This window comes from Chiloscyllium plagiosum, unplaced genomic scaffold (assembly GCF_037043375.1).
Source record: "Chiloscyllium plagiosum isolate Xiang-an unplaced genomic scaffold, Cpla_swu_hap1 HiC_scaffold_19, whole genome shotgun sequence".
In the NCBI taxonomy this organism is placed as follows: Eukaryota; Metazoa; Chordata; class Chondrichthyes; order Orectolobiformes; family Hemiscylliidae; genus Chiloscyllium; species Chiloscyllium plagiosum.
Window position 1 is genome coordinate 35,761,482 of NW_028270157.1, and position 15,050 is coordinate 35,776,531.

A 15,050-nucleotide genomic window follows, 5' to 3' on the forward strand; every position below is an offset into this window, starting at 1 on the left:
CTACAGCTACTGTTGTTCATTTGAGTTACATCACCCTTTAAGGTAGTGTTTCCTAGTTCATATTTATCTGGATTATTGTAGATTCAAAGAATTATTAAGAAGGGCTTTTGCCCGAAACGTCGATTTTTTCCTGCTCCTTGGGTGTTGCCTGACCTGCTGCGCTTTTTCAGCAGCACTCTAATCTTAACTCACATGTAATAATGCATTAAGTAAACATTTGGCATCAAATTTGTTACTTGACCAAATGCCTATGAGTTATTTAACACAGATAGAAGCAAAGGTAAGCCACACAGCCTGTTCCACCATTCAATACAATCATAGCTGACCATCTATTTCAAAGCTTTCATCTCCATATATCTTTAATCATTGGTAGTTAGAAATCTTTCAATTCCCTACTTTAAACACAGTCAAAGATTGAGCTTCCAAAGTCCTCTGGAGGAGGAAATTCCAAAGATTCACATGTTTCTGAGTAAATAAAAACTTCTCATTTTGGTCCTGAGTGACTTTCCCCTTATAATGAAATTGTGCCCTGTGATCTAACCAGGGGAGACATCTTACCTGCATCTGTCTATCCTGTCTACCACTTTTGTAGGTTTTATTGCAACCACTTCTCATTCTTCGAAACTCTAAGGAATACAGGCTCTGTTTCCCCAGTCTCTCTACACTGGATGCTCCTGCCAGCCCTGAAATAAGTCTAATGAATCTTTGTTGCACTCCCTCAATGACTCTTTGTGCCTGTTTGAGACACTCAGCTTTGAAAACAGGGTCCCCGGAGACAGTTGCCACAGCAACATACCACTCCCCCAATTCCCATCCTTCCCTCATTCACCTGTGGTATGTGTTCCTCATTGTCTGGGCTTCCAGTAGGTGCATTACTAGTGGTTACCATCATTCACAGTGGCACTCCCTACAATAGGGAGTTGCCCGCTTTTGATTGGCCTGCTGCTCTCGAAGGACAAGATTTCTACCATTGGTCACGTAAGTAAGTGCCTGAATGGCATGTAATACTTTGGCAGCCCTTTCCTAAATGAGATGACAAAAGACTCTTAAGGCTAGGCCCTTATTGCCTGGATTAAGTTCTGTCTTGGGAGTCGATGTAAATCAAATGAGGGTGGGGCAGTGGGTTAAGTGACGTACAACAAATCACTTGCCTTAAATGTAGTTGTCTTTATTTTTAAAATGTACCTCACAGCGACAACCTAATTCATCCTAAATCCCAAAGGATACTTTTTTATTTCTACAGCTGACATCCCTTTTCCTCACTCTAAGTATCATGTTAGTTCTTTTCAACTAGAGCAGTGATGCCCAAGGCAATATACCCATAAGGATAAGAAAAAAGACAGAAAATTACAATGCACTCACCATTTCTTCGAAAATAGAACAGATACAAATATCTACAATTGTTAATGTTTGATGAAAGCTTCAACTGCTGTTTTGATGTAGTGATAAAGATAGAAGTGTAACAATTTAAGGTTTACCATTTATTACACAGAATTACATTTTTTTACTAACATCGAAGTATAATCCAAATAAATTAGGAAATAACTTCCAGTTGTTTCTGTACCCGCTGCTGCGACTTTACTGTTCGACACTGACAGTAGGAAGTCGGTTAGAAGATGCAATATGATGGGCAAATTTTCAAAATATTCATTCTGGAGTCAGGGGAAGTACAGTGTTTTTCCAGATGTCAGAACAAATGTTTGGGCCTCCTTTTTCCAGCTTCCATACTTAACTCCCAAATCATATCTGTGGAATATCAACTTGCTGGTGAAGGTAAATTTTCTACAGGCAAGCTAAGTCCTGTCACCCAACACCTGTTTTTACCTGCTGAAGAGACACTTCCTGTTTTGTGCAGACAGCTGATCAGATATTTTCTAACTTGGCCCACTAATCAAAAACCATCTGGGCTTCATACTGCCAAATTTGAAGGGTTCAATTTTGATCCCACTCCTCAATAAAACTAGAGCTCCAAAGATTGAACTAGAACCAATATAATCATGGAGAGCAATCCATCTTTGTTCATCAACTTCAACTGTGCCTTGAATAATTTTCCTCTCTTTCTCAATAACCCAGAATTTGGCAGAATTTGGGAATGGAGCTCATTGCCTGGCTGGTAGCAGTAACGGATAGAGACACAAACACATGGAGATACGCAGATCGACTTTCACCCTACAGCTGAGTAGTGGGGATGGGAATATTTCCCAGCTCTGTGTACCCACCTTAGGTGTATGTGTTTGGAAAGGCAGGCCTTTCATGCCAGAATGTGGTAGTTAGCAGAGTTGGGAGGAGACATAACTGAAAGTGAATGATAGGAGGAGAATGATATTCAGCAACATTTTATATGACCTCAAGTTAATGAAGGTAGAAAGGGGGAGGCTGGTGAGGGGATGCTATGAAATAGTCTCGAGTTGAGGCAGGGGCAGAATTGGATACATCATAGAGGTGGAAGAAGTGACTTCGTAATAGGTATCTGGCTGGAAACATTCTGGGGTAAAGTATGACATCAAGGCTATGAACAAATGAGTTCAGCCTGAGATTGTTGCCAGTTGGAAAGACAAAATCTGTAGCTATGAGTAAAAAGATCTCGTAGGATCTAAAGACATTGTCATTGTCTTCTCAATATTTAAATGGAGGACATTTCTGCTCAGTAAGTATTGGATAAGCAACGGATGTGGAAGAGTCCAGAGAGGGTGGTGGTGAGGTAAAGCAGTGTGGCATCAGTATACATGGAATACTTTGCTTCTGAATGATGCGAATCAGAATGTAGATGAAAAAGAGGAGATAAGAATAGATCCTTTGGGAAAACCAGAGATAATGGTGTGATAATCATGTAACGGGTACATGATGACTGACTACACAGAGGAAAAGTATTAAAATGCCTTATTTCTATGTGTCTTTAAACATATAGAGGTGGTCAAATATTATGAAATTGTTTACTTTTCTGATATCATTTTTTTCACATTCTCAGCCTTTGTAGGTTTGTGTACTTTAACCATTACAAATCCATATATTGTTACATTGTTTGAACTTTATTTTATAAAGCTGTTAGATTTGGACTTTTAACTTTAATTTCCTTACTCTCAAAGAAACATACAACAGCATAAGTTTAGTTATACAAATGGTAATCCAAGGTCAAGTGCCATATTGCTGTGCTTCTTAATACTGCATGTATGCTATAATTTAAAATATTAAAATATCCTTAACACACATCCCACCCCACTTCATAATGATCACGTATTCCCATGGGAGACCTCTTTGATGTGCATTTAATTTCACAATGTTTTCTTAAAGTAAAAAATGTGTTGCATGCTTTTCTAAAAAAAAACTACAATAGATAATTTTTACTGAATTAAAATCCAGATTCATTGCATTTAATTTTAAACATTGCTGGGTTATTTGAAAAATGTGTTAAAATAAAAGTGAAAATGGCATTCATCCAAACTCTGCATAGAAGAGTTCCATAGCAATATGTTTTATCAACCTTGATACAGAACCATCTCATTTTTAAAGCATGTCAAGTGATGGCAGCTGGCAAGCCATAAGGCTGTCTGAATACTGTCTCTTTGAATAAGAACACTGAAAGAACCACTCATTGGCTTTCTATTCACAAAAAAAAGATTCAACAGAATACCAAACCAAGAGGTCTTATGGATAAAAGGAAATACAATGCTACCAAGTCTGATTATTTTATCCAATAATTTTGTTATCTCTTAAATAATAGTCAGTTTGCACAGAGATGATGTGGTGGGAAATAGGCAACTACTTTTTAAAAAGGAGAAATTGCCTTATCTGTATCAATTTTGTAATTCTGTTGAACAAAGATATTCTTTAAACTTACCCTATTCACTGTGGGATATGCAATTATCCTCAATTCATCGTCTAGACATAACTGTTTCAGACCATTTTAAGACCCTTGCAACAAGCATACTGCTTTATGCAGGCAAGGTTAAATCGGGAGTAGATAAATTAGCAAAGAACATAATAAAAGGAGTAATAAAAAGAACTTTATCCTCAATGCATTCAAGTTGAAGCTAAATTAGGTTTCTTTGAAATGCATATCGCTTTAACTAGGTTAGTGAATTTTAGCAGCTGTCAACATCATAACAAAATACAAATACAATTCTTCCTTATCTCTTTGCTTCCATCTGCTGCCTTGTTATTTACCTTCCTCCATTTACTATGCAGATCTAAATAAGGGATATCAAGGAGGGCTTACAACACAATGGCATCTTAAGCTTCTTCAAGGTATTTGAAACCAAAGCACTGTCATCAAAGACATGCCTGTAATGAACTTCCCTGTCAAGGAGAGTTTGGTTTTAACACTGCTCTGAAAAGAAATGTCTACAAATCAAATTTTCCTCGGAAAGGAAATGCTTATGAGACTTGTTGAGATGAACACATTGCAGACACTCAGCAGGATCTATGTGCCAGTCAGGAAGAAGGGGATGGAGAAGGGGGGTAGGCAAATCCTCAGTGCATTAAGAGTTAATGTACCTCCTTTCATAAAATACGTTTCCCTTAGACCATCCAAACTATCAAAGCACAGAAAGTTGTTTGACAAGGTCAGAAGGTCAACAAAAGGATTCAACAAGTTGCTTCAAAAGGCCTCCAAGGGTCTTTAGCCGTTGGTTACAGCTAAGTGGACACTTGAACAAGTAAGGCAAGCCTTTTAGCAACTGATAAATCACAGTCATCATCACAATCAGCAGCTTGGTTGATATTATTTTCCGCTGTATCTCTCAGTATTTTTAGTCTTGCGGTCTCTCGTGAAAAAAAGCAGCAATTTCATGGTGCCCATAACTTAATTTCTGATGACAGCTTAGAACGTGGTTTCTTTATTTCAGGTTTTGATTCTTCCAGGAGCAATCGATGGCTTTATAAGGTAACACTTCCAGTCAGTTGACTGAAAACAACCCCAATGTGCCACCTCCCTTCTGTGACCCCTTTCTTGAATTAAAACTGAGAACTGACCAATTGATGTTTTTTTAGCCTAGGCAAGCAACCACAACTGTGGCATATTTTTAATAATGAATTTCTTAAGGTTTTTTTCATACATTATTAAACCATTTGCTCTAAATTTGTAACAAAACATCAAATGCATTTAACCTGAGTTTGCTTGTCAACACATTGGTTAAAATTAAGCAAAATATCCAAGACAAATCTCCAAAATAATTTTTTAAAATCTCATTCATGAAGGACCTGCTTTAAATATGCCCACACAATTCTTTTTAAAATGTTTTAATCACTCATGTTTTACTGTGTAACATCCCTTTGAGCATTTAATATGGATCAATCAGCTCCAAACCCAAGTAGACAAGTTGCAGGCCTGAGTGCCTGGAAATCATGCTTCAGGCTCAGCAGATGATAAAACTGAAGTATACAGTGTGTGGCAGCCCCACATGGCAGCCATTAGCTTCTAGGCATGTCAGATTTCTGAATTACCCTGCAGTCAATGACAGCAAACACCTTCCCTTTGTTTTTGCCTCCAAATGCCTCTTCGCTCCCCTCACCCCTGCTTTCTCATAAAACATTGCAGGCAATCTTGCAGAACAATGTCACAACAGAGGCAACATCTTGTAACCATGGTACTAAAATCACAGTTGTCTTTTTTTTTGCTAGATTTCTTTCCAAATGGGCTGTGTTCCAGGCTCATTTGAAACCACAAGAGACTGCCGCCGCTCCTTGTTTAATGAAATGGCAAAACAACAGATTTACATATATAAAAAACAGGTGTTGTAACAGGTTTGACTCCTCTTGACCTAACTCATGTTGGAGAAGTCTATCAGCAACAGCTGTCCCCAAGGTGTCTGGGCTCTGAAGTGCTCTCAAAATTCTACCATCTGCACTACTCATCACTGAAAAGTGATGGTTTAGATCAGAAACCAGTGAATAAAAATACTTCACTGGCTTTTGACCACTTTAATAGATCCTTTATGTGAATATTCTACACAGACACTATAGCAAAACCAAACTGCGGGAATATTATCATCTATAAACTAATGCTTTTAAAACCCTGTTCAAAAGCACTAAGACACTTAGCTACATTAGTAATTGTTCAAGCTTGTCTTTTGTATTTTGAGAAATATAAATAGATAGATACACACTCAAATATTAGACTCTTCAGGAACAAACCTGAGCCTGCACATGACCCTAGATGAGTGTTATGACTTGTTCTGGAGCTATGCAAGCAGAAGGTACCACCATATGCCCCAAGCCCCAAGCTGGATGCTCTTTCCATAGAATAATGTGCTTGTCATAAGATGTTAAAGTCACAAATCTGTTTTTTTCCAAACAGGTTTTGCAAGTTGTATCATAAAGTTAAACATGTAATGAGATGAACGCTGTGATAATAATTAATTGGACTTCATATCTATTTTAGTATAAATGTAAAATACCAATTCTATTCCGAGTATGAATTTATAATAAGCAAAATTATTCATGCCATGGTATTGCATAATTTTAGATTAGATTATTAGATTACTTACAGTGTGGAAACAGGCCCTTCGGCCCAACAAGTCCACACCGACCCGCCGAAGCGCAACCCACCCAGACCCATTCCCCTACATTTAGCCCTGCACCTAACATTACGGCCAATCACCTAACCTGCACATTTTTGGATTGTGGGAGGAAACCGGAGCACCGGAGGAAACCCATGCAGACTGTAGTATGATGATATTTTAAAATATCATATAGCTTGAAATTATTCAAAGTTTTCAATGTACCAATATTACTACAGGAAATTTGCAGCAAAAAGGACTGCTGACTGTATAATACATTTTCTAAAGGATTCAGCATAGTTGCAATTATCCCCACTTCATTTTAGGCTAATTCTAATCAAAAGCCATTACTTATGTATAGAACACAATTAAATGAAACATGAAATACATACTGCAAACCATAAAAAATTCAGCCAACTAGAACTTACACGAAGTTGTACACTTGCAACACACATACAACGAATGAGGACCACCTTTATCACAGCATCATGGATTTCATTACTTTAATATTCAGATTAAAAAGTCTCAAAAAGTGAACAGAATTTACTCCAGTGTGGCTGAAAGCACTGTCAGTCACAATAAAACCCTATCTCTTCCCACCTGTCTAATTCTCAAATCTACTTGTTCCATTCTGTGTAAATATTACAACTAAATATAATGATTGTACATACTTTTGTCATACAATATATTTTTAAAATGCATCTTTCCTTAGTGTAGGTTCTGTATAAAAATAACATGAATAAATAGAAGATGCTGAGTTTTATGGAGTATGCTTCTTTAACACTGAAGGCCATGAATAGTTCACATCCATGATTCTGGTATTTTCAATTTCATAAAACCTTTTATCATAACCATTATAATAAAACACTATTGCAGGATAATGCATTCTGATTGTAAAATAATTAAATTATACTGAAGAGAAAGTGCCAAACATTTAACAAACCACCAGTGTTGATAGATTTTACAAGACAGACTTGATGCAATATTTTCATTGTTGATAGAAAATTTAAATGAAACAAACAACTGAACACATTGCATCACAAGTTCAGAAAACTTCATGAGGTTTCAAAATGCGAAACAATTCTCCACTCAGTTAATGATGTGATGTAATGCAACTGAAATTAATATATTTTAAGAAATATAATTTCTGTTAAGGCTTTAAGTTTTAGGATAGTAATATTTTCAATACTTCAAAGACAAAATCCAAGAGGAGAAAGGTCTTTGTGAAATAATGTTTTGCATGTCTAAATCCCATATCTATAAATTTATCTGAAGCCCATTTATATTCGTGTTCAGTAATCCAGGATCAGTATTCAAATCTGTGTAGTCAGTTGGAGCTGATTCACCCAAATTATATCGTTTCCATGGAGTAAGTCACCTACAAAAGGCAAATATTTTAAATTTTTCATATATGCTTAAACAAGTACTAATATCAGCTATGTGCAACAATGCTATCAAGTCATGTGCAACAATTGCGGGTTGAGTCAAAGGCAAGTTCTTCTGTTTACACAGCATTGTTCAAATAAAGACTGGCAAAAGAAGGCTGGCCCACCAAGAACTGACAGACTTAGAAACATTTGTGTGCAAAGCAAGTTGGTATAATATAGATTTGCATTTAAAATTATCCACACCATTAAATTCCTAATCTCAGTCTCATCATTGTAAAAGGCACTGACTGGAAGATGACAATTATTTCACAGTAACAAGTCCAGTTTGGGAGACCTTACTTTCAGAAGGATACTGAGGCCATGAAATGGGTGAAGAACAGCCTCATAAAGATGAAACAAGAGCGGAATCATACAGTCATAGAGTCATAGAGATGTACAACATGGAAACAAACCCTTCGGTCCAACCCGTCCATGCTGACCAGATATCCCAACCCAATCTAGTCCCATCTGCCAGCACCCAGCCCATATCCCTCCAAACCCTTCCTATTCATATACCCATCCAAATGTCTTTTAAATGTTGCCGTTGTACCAGCCACCACCATTTCCTCTGGCAGCTAATTCCATACACACATCACCCTCTACATGAAAAAGTTGCCCCTCAGGTCTCTTTTATATCTTTCCCCTCTCACCCTAAACCCATGCCCTCTAGTTCTGGACTCCTCGACCCCAGGGAAAAGACTTTGCCTATTTATCCTATCCATGCCCCTCATAATTTTGTAAACCTCTAAGGTCATTCCCCAGCCTCCAACACTCCAGGGAAAACAGCCCCAGCTGTTCAGCCTCTCCTCATAGCTCAAATCCTCCAACCCTGGCAACATCCTTGTAAATCTTTTCTGAACCCTTTCATGTTTCACAACATCTTTCCAACCAATATTCCAATAGTGGCCAAACCAACGTCCTGTACAGCCGCAATAGACCTCCCAACTCCTCTACTCAATACTCTGACCAATAGAAGAAAGCATACCAAACACCTTCTTCACTATCCTATCTACCTGCAACTTCACTTTCAAGGAGTTATGAACCTGCAGTCCAAGGTCTCTTTGTTCAGCAACACTCCCTAGGACCTTACCATTAAGTGTATAAGTCCTGCTAAGATTTGCTTTTCCAAAATGCAGCACCTTGCATTTATCTGAATTAAACTCCATCTGCCACTTCTCAGCCCATTGGCCCATCTGATCAAGATCCTGTTGTAATCTGAGGTAACATTCTTCGCTGTCCACTACACCTCCAATTTTAATATCATTTGCAAACTTACTAACTATACCTCTTATGCTCGCATCCAAATCACTTATGTAAATGACAAAAAGTAGAGGACAAAGCACCGTTCCTTGTGGTACTCCACTGGTCACAGGCCTCCAGTCTGAAAAACAACCCTTCATCACCAACCTCTGTCTTCTACCTTTGAGCCAGTTCTGTATCCAAATGGCTAGTTCTCCCTTTATTCCGTGAGAACTAACCTTGCTAACCAGTCTCCCATGGAGTACTCCCGGTGGAGTATTGGGGGCAGATTTCACAGGTCAAGGGACAGCTGGAAAATGGGAAGCCTTCAGAAATGAGATAATGAGAATTCAGAGAAAGTATATTCCTGTTGGGGTAAAAGGAAAGGGTGGTAGGTATAGGAAATGCTGGATGACTAAAGAAATTGAGGGTTTGGTTAAGAAAAAGAAGGAAGCATATGTAAGGTATAGACAGGATGGATTGAGTGAATCCTTAGAAGAGTATAAAGGCAGTGGGAGTATACTTAAGAGGGAAATCAGGAGGGCTAAAGGGGGACATGAGATAGCTTTGGCAAATAGAGTTAAGGAGAATCCAAAGGGTTTTTACAAATACCTTAAGGACAAAAGGATAACTAGGCAGAGAATAGGGCCCCTCAAAGATCAGCAGGGAAGCCTTTGGTTAAGAAAAAGGAAGCATATGTAAGGTATAGACAGGATAGATCGAGTAGAGTACACCTGATCAGGTCCTGGGGATTTATCCACCTTTATGCATTTCAAGACATCCAGCACTTCCTCCTCTGTAATATGGACATTTTGCAAGTTGTCACCATCTATTTTGCTACTTTCTATGTCTTCCATATCCTTTTCCACAGAGGCTTCACTTTGGAGGGAATAGTCTGAACTGGTTGCATTAAACCAAAGCAAATGGTAAGAGGGAAACTGATAAGAGTTGTTTAACATTTTTGCAGGTTTTGGTAAATTAAATCAGGAAAATCTATTTTGACGGCTCAGTTAATCTGCGGAAGACCAACATTTATATAACTTGAAGCACAAAAGGAAAAATTTGAAGTGATTTTTTTAATGTAGAGTTGTTTTGGAAGTAGAATTTATGGTATAATGAGATTGACATAAATCATGAAGATGCAACTGATCAAATGACTGATTTCATTAAGAGAGAAGACATCAGTCTAGAGCAAGCATTTGAAGAGAGATGTCTTGGACATTACACTAGGGAGCTGCATTCCTGAAGCTACTATGTATAGATGTAAATAGAGGAATATTACAACACATAAGGAGTTGAAAACCCTAACTTAGTACTAAGAGTAAATTGGCTCAGGGATAGTGTATGTGCAGACACTCAACCCAAGATAATGCAGGCATGTATATCCACGTATTGGCAGCAGTATTGGCTTAATATATAAAATAGCATATGGCAGCAGCTATAAAAAGAAACTTGTGCCAGCGTTTAAAGTTAAAACGGAGATCAAAGGATTCAGCTGAAAAGCAGCATTCCCACAAATTTTCTTACCACTGCGCAGACTCTGAGATCCATGCGGAATTGGAAGTCAATGCCAGTAACTGGCATTAGCAGACCATCAGAGCAGCTGGGCACACAGCTGAAAGGGACCACTGCTGAAAATTTAAATCTCAGAAAGCAGGCAAAGATCTCAGAAGAGTTCCTAGAAAAAAATAATGGAAAAGAACTTGCTGAAGGTATGAGAAAAAACCTTGGAAGGTCTTTTATGACAGGGCAATAAAGCAGGAAGACTCCAATGCCTAAAAAAAAACTTCAGAAGACTTTAAGGTCTAGCAACAATCTCATTAAATTTAAAACACATCAATGGAACGCATCCACAGTAAGAAGGAAATATCCAAATGGTGAGTCTGGCATGATTGTCCATAAGGATGGCAGGTTCAATAGAGACTTTGTCATTAACTCAACCATTTGATGACATGAAGGCCCAGTTGAGGCCAAAGCTGGAGGCTCTGGAAGCAAGGTTTATGTGTTCTAGAACGGTTTCAGAATTACACAGAAAGGAATAACAACATCATGACAGCACGTTTTTTTTATATGTTGTGACTCCCATGACTGATAATGTTCAAGAAAAATAAGCCACGGACGAAAGCACAACAGAGTATGATGTATTGATTAAAACATTTGACACGTACTTTCAACTATAAGAAACTTAGTTATAGAACAGACATGTTTTCATCCATGATCTCAGTGTTCAGAAGAATCACTTGAAGTTTTTGTACTGGGTTTATATATCATCTGGCAGAATATTGAAGTCTCAGGGTTTTGAAACATAAATTAATTAAAGGCCATACAGTTACACCGATATGAATGTACATGATATAGGAGTGAGAAGTTGTCAGATTTCCTTCATTCTAAGGAGGATCGAACACTGAAATGATGGCAGTCTAATTCACTGCACAGACAGAAATCAGAGTCCAAAATCAATTAGTACTGCATGGAAATAATGGGGATTTTTCTGAAAATAGTTGGTTGGGTAGACCTCAAGATGGTGCTGTCACCATCCTGTAAGTCTGCTAAAACACCAGCATAGCGTAAATTGACATCGTCAGTTAACAGTATTTTCACCAGCTCAAAAACACAGAAATGGGCCTGCAAAAGGTAAATTTCCAGAGAAATGGAAAACATGCAACAGGAGAAAGTTCAACAAGTTAAAGATACAAAACAACATGTGAAAGAAACATTTCTAGGTGAGGTCGAAGAAAATCAAAACATATTCTGGACCATCAACTTGAAAGTACAAGGTTTTTTCACAGAATTTAAACTTGATGCAGGGAGCAGCTGTTTCAATATAGGCAATTAGCTTGCCATGGCTGAAGTCTGTGAGTCAGACTAGCAAACATAAAATCCAAAAGTCCAGGAAATACAGAACAGTTATTCAGGATCAGGAAGACATTGAGCCAAAACGTGAGACTGCATATGATTTTCACAGGATGTAGATAAAGCCATACCTAAACTACATCAGACAAAGTACAGAACAGTACAACTATTCCAGACAAGATACAACACCAATCATTCAGTAGAAGAATGTGTTGGAATAAGATAGACCAAAGGCAGAGAAGCTTAGGGGAAAATGTGGAATGCTAAGAGTCCTGTAAATGATTACTTGACTCTGACAGCAAGAGAGAAGATACCAGTGTAGAATAAGCAAGTGAAGTGAGAGGTCTAAGCTAGACACGCAGGAGGCTGGGAGAATATAGCAAGTCAAGGCAGCATCAGGAGATGGAGAAGTCAACGTTTCGTGTGTAACCCGTCTTCAGGACTTAAGGGTTACACCTGAAGTGTCGACTTCTCCACCTCCTGATGCTGCCTGGATAGCTGTGTTCTCCCAGCCTCCTGCTTGTTTACCTTGGAATCCAGCGTTTGCAGGGTTTTTTTGTCTCTAACCACGTGAGAGGTCTAAAGACAACTTACTTTGCACAATGAAAATAAGGACTGTGATGAAGATTCATGCTATATTATTGTTGATGGGAACTAGGATTTGAAGGTGAAGAAATGACTTGTAGCTTTAAATTTGATTTGAACTTCTATATTGTGCATGTTAACAAAAGGAAGGACATAATTTCAGTTTCATGTTAGTGTTCTGTTAGTGGTGCCGTGTTGTCTGAGAGTTTTGCTTTTATACTGTATTCAAATAACCTTTTTACACCCTTGAGATGTATAGTTCAGTACATTAGAAACAAGAGAAACAGTGGTAGAAGCCTGGAAGAATAGTGAGCTATTGCCCAGCAACAAGGTGCCCTATGAAACAATGGGAGAGCCAAAAACAAATTCATTTAGAAAGATTGTGTATTTTTCAGGTGGAATATGGTAATTCAAATAAAAATTGCCTATAACAGTATCAGTTCTGTCTAGCGATCTTCAAAATGGTCAGGGTAGAAGAAACATCCTGAGTGGTTTATAAGTTAGCAAGCAGAAAGCTCCAGTAACCAATTACAGTTCTGCCAACTGACCAAAGAACTTGAATGAATATACAATAAATCATTGAAGCTTTTGATCCCAGGCTCATCAATACTAACACACAAGAAACTGAAAAGGAAACACCATTTTATACAGCATGAGAAGAGGGTGCTAATTGTTTGCAAGATAATTGGCATGACGGTGCAGCAAGAATAGTTAACCATCAAACTTACTTCTCAGAGCAGCAGGATTGTGATGGGTCAGGCCATTGCCATGGGATGCAAGTTTGGCTGTTACCATTATGTTTTTGAGAAATGTACAATGTATATACAAATTCCTTTTGCCTACATAAAGCAGGGTCCTAAGTATTTATGCAGCATCCAGCACATGCAAAATGAATCATACTGTGAGCCCAACTGATGATCTCAAACTAGTTTACAGTGTAACTCTTAGCATAGGTTGGACTTATTTTAAAAATTTCCAATAGCAGAATCACATCTAAAGTTGATATACTTTTCTGAAACTTTCAAGCAATGGCCAATTGAGCACGAACAGTGTGCAGCCAATTGCAAATGGCTAACAGGACTTCTTCGTCTGATAGATTTCTTGTTGCATCTCCAAGCCAATGATGCCCCAACTGATGAATACCCTCAACGCTGTATGAGATGACATCTCTGTTTTTACATCAGTTCTTTACATCCCACTTCTGGTGAGTGCAAGACAAAAAAGTTGTTTCTAGTCAACTAGAAATGTGTATAAACAAAAATATCATTGAAAACACTCAGTAGATCTAGCAGCATTTATAGGAGAGTTAATGTTTCAAATCAACAACCTCTCTTCAAAATTGGAAAATGTTGGAAATGCACCAAGATTCACCAAGTAAGAAGGTTAGAAAGGAGAGTGTGAAATTGGGGAAAATAAAAGGGGATGTCTGCAATAGGGTGGAAGGCAGGGCAAATTAAATAACAATCCAACCATTAAATGGATAGTGGAAGACAGAAAAAGATATTAATATGACAGACAAAGAAACAAAAGTTGGGAGGTACAAATAAGAACATCAGTAACATTACAGAGAGCTTAAAAAAAGGGGGATAATGGTCATGATAGAACCAACTCAACAAAAAACCCAACTTTATTTGAGTTTTAATTACCACCTTCAATGTACTTTCTACAATTGTGTGCAGAAATAAAAATCTTGATTATTCAAGTGACTTGAAGAAAACCAATAATTCAGGAACAATTCAACGACAAATGAATTATGTACATTCTGCATTCATGTTGGGTTATATACAATGCCAGTCAGCATTCTGGTAACAGTTGCTTTCGAAAATGATAATAAAATTACACACACTTTGAGTTCAGCTAGGCCAACTGAGCTTTGGCTCAGTAGTAGCAATCTGAAATTTTGTGGTTGTAGGTTCAAGTCCCCATCCCAGATACTGAAGTACGTGATCTAGGCTGGCACTTTATGCAATACTAAGGGAGCACTGCTATGCTGGATGTATTGCTCTCTGTAGTGCATGACATATTTCTTCTAGTACTATAAAGATTGCTGCTTTGTCACTCAATTTACAGCGAACATGGGTTTAACCTTTCAGACCATATGTTGATCAAGACCCCTATCATCTTCTCAGTGGATGTAACATTTGACAGTCTGATTCAAGGGACATCTGTGAAGTTTTCCCACATCCAACGCACAAAACTTATGATTTAGCAATTTATTTCATTTATTTGTGTGCGTTTGCTTCCCACAGTACAAACAGATATATAATTGGTTGAAAAGTGTGAAGTGAGCTACATAAATGCAATTCTTCCTTTTCTTCTTTAAGATACTTTGTAAAATTTCAAAAAATACTGAATTAAGTGCTGAAGTACTTTGAGATGTTTGCTGGTTGTGAAAAGCACTGTATAAAGTCATCAGTCTTTCTTTTCTTCACTTCGTCTATGCTTCTAG

At 37.8% G+C, this 15,050-nt stretch overlaps 1 protein-coding gene across 7 annotated transcripts in view; it reads right to left on the bottom strand.

The window, feature by feature from the left end:
- The window catches only part of foxp2 (forkhead box P2), a 795,054-nt gene that overhangs the window by 731,315 nt on the left and 48,689 nt on the right, over nt 1-15,050 (bottom strand). The window lies entirely within an intron of this gene.